This window comes from Kogia breviceps, chromosome X (assembly GCF_026419965.1).
Source record: "Kogia breviceps isolate mKogBre1 chromosome X, mKogBre1 haplotype 1, whole genome shotgun sequence".
NCBI classification, from domain to species: domain Eukaryota; kingdom Metazoa; phylum Chordata; class Mammalia; order Artiodactyla; family Physeteridae; genus Kogia; species Kogia breviceps.
The window spans coordinates 104,675,714-104,687,560 of NC_081330.1; the positions used below are offsets into that span (position 1 = coordinate 104,675,714).

Genomic DNA, 11,847 nt, shown 5'->3' on the forward strand with positions numbered 1-11,847 from the left:
GAGTCTAGGCATAGGATTTCAGAAATGACAAGATGATCAGGCTCACCTTGGATATTGCTGGTCACAGATATATTTTTAAGGAGCCCTGGTAATTCTTGTAAGTGGAAAGTAATATTTGGAGATTATATCTGGGTGGTAGGTTTGCAATTTCTACTGGGTTATCACAGCTTTTTGGGCATTTCAGTAGAGAGCTAAAACACATGTATTTTATTTATTTTACAAGGAGAAAAATAAATTTTACCTTTCCACACTACCTGGAGAGGAGTCCATACGGTATAGTCTTCGGTTCCTGTCAGAAAGGCAAACTTTCAGAATGTTCAAAGCCCCTTGACGTGCTGCAAATGAAGGAGGAGGCTGTACTTAAATTCCTTGCTGCAGAAACCTACTTAGCACCAACCTTGACTTCCAAATGGAGCAGTAAATCTACAAAAAGAAAAGTGGGGGCATCTACATCATAAGTATGAAAAGAAGCTGGGAAATGTTTCTGCTGTCAGCTCATGCCATTGTTGCCAGTGAAAATCCGGCTGATATTGGCGTCATATCCTTCAGGAATATTGGCCAGCGGGCTACACTGAAAGTTGCAGCTGTCTGTCACTAGGGCCAGTTCTATTGATGGCTACTTCATTCCTGGAAGCTTCACGAACCAGATCCAGGCAGCGTTCCGGGAGCCTCGACTTTTGCTGGTTACTGATCCCAGGGCTGACCGCCAGCCTCTCACAGAGGCGTCTTAAGTTAAATTGTCTACTCTCGTTCTGTGCAACACAGATTCTGCTTTGTGCTATGCAGACATCGCCACCCCACGCAGCAACAAAGCAGCCCCCTCAGTGGGTCTGACGTGGTGGCTGCTAGGCCCGGAGGTTCTGTGCATGCGTGCCACACCTCCCGCGAGAACTCACGGGAGGTCGTGCCCAATCTCTTCTTCCACAGAGATCCTGAAGGGATTGAAAAGGAAGAGCAGGGTGCTGCTGGAAAGGCTGTACCTGAGGAGGAATTTCAGGGTGAATGGACCTCTCCAGTTCCTGAGTTTACTGCTGCTAAACCCAAGGTCGCAGACTAGTCTGAGGGCACGCAGGTGCCCTCTGTGCCTCTTCAGCATTTCCCTGGTGAAGATGATAACTGAGTGGTGTTAAGCTGTTCTTCCACAGGCTTTTTTTTTTTTTTTTTTTTTGCGGTACGTGGGCCTCTCACTGTTGTGGCCTCTCCCCTTGCGGAGCCCAGGCTCTGGACGCGCAGGCTCAGCGGCCGTGGCTCACGGGCCCAGCCGCTCCGCGGCACGTGGGATCCTCCCGGACCGGGGCACGAACCCGCGTCCCCTGAATCGGCAGGTGGACTCTCAACCACTGCGCCACCAGGGAAGCCCCTTCCACAGGCTTTTTTTTTTTTTTTTTTTTTTCCGGTATGCGGGCCTCTCACTGTTGTGGCCTCTCCCGCTGCGGAGCACAGGCTCCGGACGCACAGGCCCAGCGGCCATAGCTCACGGGCCCAGTCGCTCCGCGGCATGTGGGATCCTCCCGGACCAGGGCATGAACCCGCGTCCCCTGCATCGGCAGGCGGACTCTCAACCACTGCGCCACCAGGGAAGCCCTCCACAGGCTTTTGAACAGAAAACGGCAATACAAAGTTGACGGGAAAAGAATGTTTCTAAAAAAGTAAGTAAATCAGTAAATTCTAATTTCATAATACTGATTTCCCAAATTTAAATGGAGATGATAGATAGGATTCTGTTTCACATGTTTGATTTATATCTTGTTCTTGTCTTTTATACTGAAAATCTTGGTTCCTAGTGATATAAGTATAATTACATATATGATTGAATCTACTCTGTGTGTGGTGGAGTATGTGTGTATTTTTATAAGGGTTTTAGAATTATCCCCAAATCAAACTTAATAATAGGACCACTAGCTGTGACTTAAGATTTTGTGATCTTTATTTTTGGTCCCACTTAGGTATATAAAGTCAACATTCTATTTTAAAATTCATTGAGATAAGTATCTTTGCCATTATGCCACAAATTTGATATAAAGTAGTATTAGTGAGTTTCAATTTGTTTTTATTTTAGGCATTGCTTCACTTTTTAAAATTTCATTTAATGTTATCTTTCACATATATAAAAAATGAAGAAGGGGCTAAGGTCAAAACTATAAAACAAGGCACATTAGAAAATATCTAGTTTTTATCTTTGTTCTTCCCACTATCTCTCTTTTGTCTTCTTCCTTAAGTTTACTATTTTTTTTTTTTTTTTGGCGGTACGCGTGCCTCTCACTGTTGTGGCCTCTCCCGTTGCGGAGCACAGGCTCCGGACGCGCAGGCTCAGCGGCCATGGCTCACGGGCCCAGCCGCTCTGCGGTATGTGGGATCTTCCCGGACCCGGGCACAACCCCGTGTCCCCTGCATCGTCAGGCGGACTCTCAACCACTGCGCCACCAGGGAAGCCCTACTATTTCTTTCAATTAATTTTTGGTTTATCCTTCCATTGTTTTTGGAAAATATTAGCAAATATGTATGTACATGTGTATGAGTGTGTGTATGAATTCCCCACACCTTTGTTACCGAAAAGGTACCCCAAAAGGTGTAATGTATTTCTTTCATGCTTTTTCTTTTTTACAGCTGTTTTGCTTTTGCAATTAGTAGGAAAATAAGTAGCTTTTTGCTTAAGTCATTGCATATTTCTGTGAGTGTATCTTAGGAATAGATTCCTAGAAGTGGGATTTCTGGGTCAGAGAGTAAATGCATGTGTAATTTTGCTAATATCAAATTCTTAGAGCTAGTACGGTTTTGCATTTCCATTAGCAATGTATGAAAGTGATTGTTTCTCATGACCTTCACAACAGAGTATGTTGTCAGTGTTCTGTTTTTGCCAAGGTTAGAAATGATACCTCAGTCTAGTTCCAATTTTGTATTTCTCTTATTATCCATGTATTATATATCTGATCACTTCATATGATTAAGGGCCATTGCTGGTTCTTTTTCCATGAACTGTTTTCCATATCATTTGCCTATTTTTTCTTTAAAGTATTGGGACTTTTTCTTTTTTAGAAGTTCTTTATATAATAGCAATATTTGCCTTCTATATGTGATATAAGATGCAAATATTTTATCCAACGTTGTCATTTGTCTTTATCCCTCCTTCCCTTCCTTCCTTCCTTCCTTCTTTCCTTCCTTCCTTCTTCATTTAAATTTAATTTTATTTTTTGGCCATGCCACATGGCTTGCGGGATCTTAGTTCCCCCACCAGGGATTGAACCCACGCCCTTGGCAGTGGAAGCAGGGAGTCCTAACCACTGGACCACCAGGGAATTCCCCTTTCTTCTTTATTTATACCATGCACATTTTTCTTTTTTTGGATTCCAATAAAACTTCATATACAGAAACCACAGGACACATGAGTCCGTAGGCCATGCTTCGACAACCCCCACCCTAGACTCTTATTTTTCAAGGCATGATCCTAGGATCATCAACTTCACCTTGGACCCTGCTAGGAAATGGTGATTCTCAGGCCCAGGCCCAGAGTTACTGAATCAGAATCTGCAGTTCATCAAGCTGATCAGGTGATTTCTACTATGTTTGAGTTTGAGAGGCAATGCCAAATGGTGTGCATTGGAGCAATGTGGTAGATCTATATTGCCATGAGCTAGTTAAGCTTCTCTCTGTTCCGTGATTATAGATGAAAGATTGGAACCTTCCCAATCTGCCATGCACATTTTTAATGTAATCGAATTTATCAAGAATTTCCCTTTTTGCTTCTAGATTTTAGATCACAGTATGACATTTTTTTTACCCTTTTCTAGATAATAAAGGAATTCACCCATATTTTGTTTTAATAGTAGTACAATTTTATTGTAGCCTTTAGATATCTGATTTTTAAAAATTATTTGTTTTATTTATTTATTTTTGGCGGCATTGGGTCTTTGTTGCTATGCATGGGCTTTTTTTTTTCTCTAGTTGCAGAGAGCATGGGCTACTCTTCACTGCAGTGTGCAGGCCTCTCATTGTGGTGGCTTCTCTTGTTGCAGAGCACGGGCTCTAGGTGCACGGGCTCAGTAGTTGTGGCTCACGGGCTCTAGGGGCGCAGGCTCAGTAGTTGAGGCACATGGGCCTAGTTGCTCTGTGGCATGTGGGATCTTCCTGGACCAGGCTTGAACCTGGGTGGACTCCTAACCACTGCACCTCCAGGGAAGCCCTAGATATCTGATATTTTAAAAAATTCTCATGGTCTACAATGTATGTCATTTTTTTATATACAGCATTTTATTATTGGTTAGTTCTGAATATTTTTAAAAACAATCTCTATTATTTCTCTTTTGATCAATGAGTTATTCAAAAGTAGTCTGTACGATACTGCTTCTTTGATATTTTTCGAGCCTTGCTTTATGGATCAGGTGTCCATTTTTCTAAATGTATAGTATATACCTAAGTTATTCTCCATATTTTGCTGCAGAGTTCTGCCTATGGCCACTAAGTAAAGTGTGTTCACATTTTGTGATTCAAATTTCTATATCTTACTATTTTCTCTGCTTGACTTGCCAGAAACTGAGATGGTTATGTTGAAATCTCTTAGGTTGTTGAGTTTGTCTATTTCAACTTGTAGTTCTGGCCACTTTTACTTCACGTATTGTAAGAGTATTTTACCCTGTACAGGAATTAGTGTTTTAATATGTTCTTAGAGAATTGACACTTTTCTATATATAAATATATATTTAATATATACTAAATCTATCCTGCTTATGTTTATTTTTTCTGATATTAGTATAAGTGGCTCAACTGTAATTTCATTAGTGTTTGCCTGGTATATATTTATTAATTATTTTAATTTTAATCTTTACTTGGCTTTGGGTTTTAGGTGCATATATTGTAAAGAGCATATAGCTGAAATTTGATTTTTTTGTATAACCTGAAAATATACATCTTAATTAATAGGCTTAGTTCATATATTCTTGAGAGGTAAGGGTTAACTTGTCCCAGACTGGTCTCCTGCAGGTTGGTCCCCAGAAACAAAAGTTGAGCTCATATACTCCTGTAAAGCTCTGTGGAGATGAGTTATGGCCTGGTGACTAAGAAAATAATTCCTGGTACATAATAAGGTTTGGACTTCAGCCTCTGATCATATGAAGGGAACGTGTCAAATCTTGCTGCTGTATTGATATATTGTATGGCTATAATCACATGGCTTGAAGCAGAAGGGACAGATAATGCTACTCACCTACCATGAATGCTGAGATTGCAGGGCAGGGCTGGAGTCCAGGTTCTGCCTTATCAAATTGCTATTGTAGCCTGGTTCCTGATCTAAACATGGGAAAGACTGATGCTTCCCATGGATTAATGATGCTTAAAGGCTGCACAGTTCATGTGTGAGGAACTTCTTCCAGAGTCTGAGGTATACCCTGAAATATTTCTTCATAGTCCTAGAATTCAATGGGCAACAGAGGACTTACACACGTGTTATTGCTCCTATTTCCATGGGTTTTCCCCATTAAACACTACTCCAGGCACATGTGGTGTGTGGGCTTCTAGCCATATAGAGTTTATATGTGACAGCAGGGATAATTAATACTGATAATGCCTGGATTAGTTTCTATAAATTTACTTTTCCTTTTATATTTGTTTTATTTTCTCTGAGCTGCTGCTTCTCTCCTTTCTTGGTTTTTTGGTTTGTTTATGTGGATTGATTGAGCTATGTTTGTTTTCTTTCACATATCATTTTTCCTTCTCTTGGTTTTGAAAGAAAATTACAGCAATTTTATTTTACAAGGTATAGTTGATATTTTATCCTGAATATTTATTTAACACAGTCTAAAGTTAATAACTCAAACACCTACTGACCAATGCAAAAACCTTAGAACTCGTTAACTTTTATCATCCCAGTTTTGACATGTGTTTTTTTGTGTTAAGTATCTGCCCTTTTTTGAGCTCTGCATATTAGACTTTTTGTTGCTATTGTTGTTATTATTCTTATTTTATATGGAAAATACTTGTTAGATATGCCTACATTTTAATCTTTTATTTTCCTCACTGTTAAGCATTTTCATCAGATCCTTTAGAAGTTCCCTCAGTGCAGGCTTATTTATGGTAAAATCTCTCCGTTTTCATGTATCTTAAAATATTTTTGTTTTCCTTTCCTTATTTAAAGACAGCTTTGCTAAGAATACACTATTAGGTTGATAATTTTTTTTCATCACCAATTTGAAAATAATATTCCTCTATCTGGCTTTCGTTATTGCTGTTGAGTTTTTAATTTGTTTTGTTTTTGTGAGTTTAACTCTCATTTCTCTCTAGTAATCTTTCTTTTCTAAGTGCATTTAAAATTTTTCTATTCATCTTTGCAGTTCTTCAGTGTTAACTCTATATGTATCTAGGAATTGATTTGTATTTATTCTTTACTATGCTATATTTAATGTCTATGCTTTTCAACCACCCATTCAATCTTAATTTCCTTGCAGTTTCCTCACTCTTCCAATACACTCTTCAACCTCATCATTCTGCTAGATTAGTTCACTCAAAAGTCACCGTGCTCCACCAGATTAACAATACAGTGTCTTTTTCTTAGTACTTGACCTTCTTTAGCCTGACATAACTACTCCTACTTTGTTTATCCATTTGTTCTTTTTTTCCTTTTTTAAAATTGAAGTATAGTTGATGTACAATACTATATAAGTTACAGGTGTACAATATAGTGATTCACAATTTTTAAAGGTTATACTCCATCTATAGTTTTTATAAAATATTGGCTATATTCCCCATGTTGTAGAATATATCCTTGTAGCTTATTTTATACCTAATATAATAGTCTTTATCTCTTAATCCCCTACTCCCATCTGTTCTTTTTTAAAAATTTATTTATTTTATTTATTTATTTTTGGCTGTGTTGGGTCTTTGTTGCTGTGTGCGGACTTTCTCTAGTTGCAGCAAGCAGGGGCTGCTCTTCGTTGCGGTGCGTGGGCTTCTCATTACAGTGGCTTTTCTTGTTGTGGAGCACGGGCTCTAGGCACACAGGCTTCAGTAGTTGTGGCACATGGGTTCAGTAGTTGTGGTTCGTGGGCTCTAGTGTGCAGGCTCGGTGGTTGTGGCACATAGGCTTAGTTGCTCTGCGGCATGTGGGATCTTCCTGGACCAGGACTTGAACCTGTGTCCCCTGCCTTGGCAGGTGGATTCTTTTTTTTTTTTTTTAACATCTTTATTGGAGTATAATTGCTTTACAATGGTGTGTTAGTTTCTGCTTTACCACAAAGTGAATCAGTTATACATATACATATGTTCCCATATCTCTTCCCTCTTGCGTCTCTCTCCCTCCCACCCTCCCTATCCCACCCCTCTAGGTGGTCACAAAGCACCGAGCTAATCTCCCTGTGCCATGCGGCTGCTTCCCACTAGCTATCCACCCTTTGTTTGGTGGTGTATATATGTCTGTGCCACTCTCTCACTTCGTCACAGCTTACCCTTCCCCCTCCCCACATCCTCAAGTCCATGCTCTAGTAGGTGGCAGGCGGATTCTTAACCACTGCGCCACCAGGGAAGCCTCCATCTGTTCTTAAAATCTTTTTTCTTTGGTTATTGGATGTGGTCGGCAAAATTCTAAAGATGCCTCTACCCCTAGATTCCTCCCACTTGACTATTCAATCAAACAACAACCTAGGGATTGTTGTGAAGGGATCTCACAGATGTAATCAAAGTCTCAAGTCAGTTGACCTTAAAATATAGAGATTATCTAGGTGGGCCTAACTCAATCAAATGAGCCCTTTAAAATAGAGTTTTCTCCAGATAGTTGAAGAAGGGGAAGTCAGAGAGATTCAAAGTGTGAGAAGGAATCACCTCACCAAAGCTTGTTTAAGATGGAGTGGAGAGTAGGGGAGCATGTGTGAAAGGAATGTGGGCAACCTTAAGTTGATGAGAGAGGCCTCTGGCCAACAGTGAAGAAGAAAATGTGGGCTTCAGTCCTACAGCTACAGAGAACTGAATTCTGCCAACAACTTGAATAAGCTTGTACACAGATTCTTCCCCAGAGTCTCCACATAATAGACCAACATGGCTGATACTTTGATATTAGGCTGTGAAATCGTGTGCCTGACTGGACTTCTGACCAACATAACTGTGATGGAATAAATGGGTGTTGTTTTAAGCTGCTAAATTTGTGGTAGTTTGTCACACAGCGTTTGAATGCTTAAAGTTTTGCCAAAAGAGTAGATCTTCTGTTAAGTGCTCTTACAACAAAAAAAAATATTTTCAAGAAAGCAGTAGAAAATTAATATCCTGGGCCTCCATACTCCTGTCTCTCCTCTGACCATTATGATCACTCCGTCTCTGGCTTATGTTCTGGATTCTCTTCCTCCTTCTGATCCTTAAATTTGGGGATTTTCCAGATATCATCAATAAATCACTGCCTTTATAATTTTGTGACCCAGTGCATTTATCTATGCAAAAGTCCTTTTTTTCTCTTTCCTTCTTTATTATTTTATGAGGGAATTGACTTTGTTTTGTTTTAGGGGTTTAAATAGCATTTGCAAATCTTGAGTATTATCTCATAATTCTTCAGTTTAAAGAAAAAATTAAGGATAAATATAAAGAAAACAGCCCTATATAAACAATGTTTTAAATTTGACACTAAAACTCCACTTATAATTTAATTGAATCCATAATTTTTAAGCTATTCACGTCTTCTCCGATTTCTTTTCCAGCCTCATTCCGCCCCTATTGTCTATTTGATAACCTGTAGAATTTAATATTTTATTAGGACTGTTTGCTGGCTGTTTTAAGTACATGTGTCTCCTCTCCCTAAAGGTGAAGAATTCTTAGGTTTTTGGAGAGGATTTGTACTCTATTTTGAACCTCACCCTCAAAGAGAACACAATTCTGGGAACATTATGTATGTTTAATGCAAGTTTTCTGGCTTGCAGAGAAAAGGAGAACTAAAAAGGGGGCTTCTGACTAAAAGGTGAGATGGGGATGTGATTGCCATAGTTTCTACCACTGTATTACTGTGAATTTCTCTCTACTGTCAACATTTTAACTCAGCAATACCAATGCCATGGTATTACAACAGAGGAAGAGGAACATCATATTCTATTTGTTTACTTTCCTTATAATAAATTACACATATTTATGTCCAGTATCTCCTGTATGTATCTACTCTGGCTATTTTCTTTTTGGCCTTATTAAGACACAAGGTTTATCAAAGTAGAGCCCTTGGTTTGTTTTGACAGAGACAGCAAAGGAGACATTTGATAAATGCTACATAATCAACACCTAAAGATGCCTGTCAGCTAGCAGTTCATGTCCATTTAACTTGCTCTCTCTAATGCGCATCCTAGCCTGTACACAGCTGAGATGTAATAAGCTCTTTCTCGTGATAGATAAGAATAACCTGAGGGCCATGGGCTGTGGAGAACTAAGGTCAAATCTGACCACTGTGCTTCTCCTTTGTCCCAAATCTGAATTTATTCATGATTAGTTCTGCTTGCTACTACAATCAGAAAAGCTAAGGAGGTCATATGGAAAGCAGAGGAAAAAGATGTGATGGATGTAGAAACAGTAGGAAATGATGAATGATCCTGCAGTCTTCTCTGGGCAAGAGGTTTAAAAAGAATGCATATGAAAGAACAGATTTTCCTGTGTTCTGAATATATTGTCAAGAAATAAACTACTTAAAATGTACCTTTTTAATGTTCTCATTTGTCTTTTCTACATATCTCAACACATCCTTTCAAAAAAAAGCAAAATACCACAGCCTGATTAAATATTAAAAATTCCCTCACATAGAGTCTGTGATAAAAGTGTCATAAGTGAGTGTCATCAAAGGCATCTCAGAATATTATAAGTTAAATGAAAATGAAGGTAAAGAACTATAGGAATACAGTGATTATTGATAATAAGATGATAGTACTACTAGGTACTATTTATTAAACATTTTCTGCATACTAGGCACACTGCTAAGCAGTTTATATAAATTAACTCATTTAATATTTTTAAAAGTACAGTTATGTAGACAAATGATGAAATGTAGAAAAGACTTGTCAAAGGTCATATAGCAAATATAACATAAAGTCAAATTGTTTTACCCATTTTTGTCTGACTCACATTCTTAAAATCATTGATCTAATGCCTCTCAAAAAGAGTTACCATTGATTTTGAGTGTATTCTTAGAAATTGGCGGGGGGAGAAAAGAGGGGCTTTTGTTGAAGATTTATATTTTATTTGATACTATTTTCCTCGTGTCATCCTAAAAATTACTCTTTCAGAAATGGAAATGTGCTTCTGAACCACATTATTATGCATTTACCTCCCATGTATTATATATATCAAATGACATTAACGGATAAATTTTGAGAGGATAATGTGAGGTATATTTAGGGAAATAACACGTCTTCGTCAGGTTAGATTATAAGTGAAGCTGACATAGATTAAGGGAATTAGGTTGAAAAAAAGCCTTCATTATTCTAGATAAAATATTTTCAAGCACAAGTTGAATACATGAATCAAGTTCAACTTAAATCCATTAAAAAAATCTGTTGATGTTAAAAGAAGCAAGCACAAGGTCATAATTTTTCTTCTCTGCATTTCTGATGGTTTTTCTTTGTCTCTGTAGTTCATCTACTAATTTGAATGTCATGTTAATGGAGGCACTCGTTTTCTTTTTTGGTGTTTAAATTGATATCTTCTACATGACAAGCTTGTAATGACTCATTTAAATAGGTGGCATGTTTTAATAGATTAAACAGAAATGTTACTATACCTTTTCTGATAGATATATTTTATATGTGGTAAGATGAGATATTTTTAAAGAACATGCATATTTTATCTAAATCTTTATAGCTCTTATGTCTAGTGAATTTTGGAAATAGGAATCTTGTAGTTTTCTGAGAGAATAAAAGATTTGTGGAAAGTTCTGAACAAATATCTAGTATATAATATTAAATGTTGTGATAACCATCTTCAAAGAGATCTTGGAACAGATAGTGCTAGCTAGCATGGAAAATTTCAGTTTTCTCTGTTGAATGGCTCACCACAGAAGTTTTGGTTGCAAGACATGGGGCCAGTTCTAGAGAGTTTGGACTTGGAACTAGATGTACTCACTAGAGGAAATTTTGCTGGTCAGGTGAAGAAGTCCAGCCTGACAGGATATTCAGTTATCTTGAGAGAAACTGACAGGTGACTGGTCAGTCTGAGGAGCTAGCTAGTATACAGGGCAGAAAAAGGAGGAGCCTACAGGGAAGCAATATATTGAGGTGTGGTAAGCAGACATGTCAAGAGGCATGAGGAAACAGGAAGCCAGACCTAAAGCATGGGGTTTGAAGTTCAGAATCACATCTCAATAGGCAAGGATGGAGGCATGAGAAAATCAGAATTCCAATCCTGAAGTCATTGATGTGCTGGGTGTTTATCAAGATCAGGACTAATATCAGCATCCAGATAGGAAACTGAGTCATAAGGTGAAACTTGATCTCAAGGAGAAATCAAGTTACTAGAACTGGGACATAAAGTAGAACTATAGGAGCAGCCAGATGAACTTGAGTATAGATAGCAATAGCAATCATGACTTCCCTCTTCAAAAAGGCTTGAAATCTTTCAAAACTGAGACAGGGCCTACATGTTGGTATTAGTCACTATAGGCAGACATTAAAAAAAAGTCTTCTGGCCATAATAAACCTGAGAGTTTAGAGTAAGTTTTCACTTTAGGACTGGTATTTAAGGCAACAAGAATATAATTCACTTTGGTTTTAGTTGAGTTTGAGCAATCATTTTCACTATAAGCAACACATACATGATAGAGTAAAACAACAAACCAAATTGGTGGAACTGTAAAGAGGAAAAGTATGAGAAGATTCAAAATGTCACACTGAAACACCTTTAAAAGAC

General features: G+C 38.3%; 1 pseudogene; it reads left to right on the forward strand.

The window, feature by feature from the left end:
- Window positions 1-200: 200 nt before the first annotated feature.
- LOC131748186 (small ribosomal subunit protein uS2-like) lies at window positions 201-1,120 on the forward strand (annotated as a pseudogene).
- The last annotated feature ends 10,727 nt before the right edge of the window (window positions 1,121-11,847 follow it).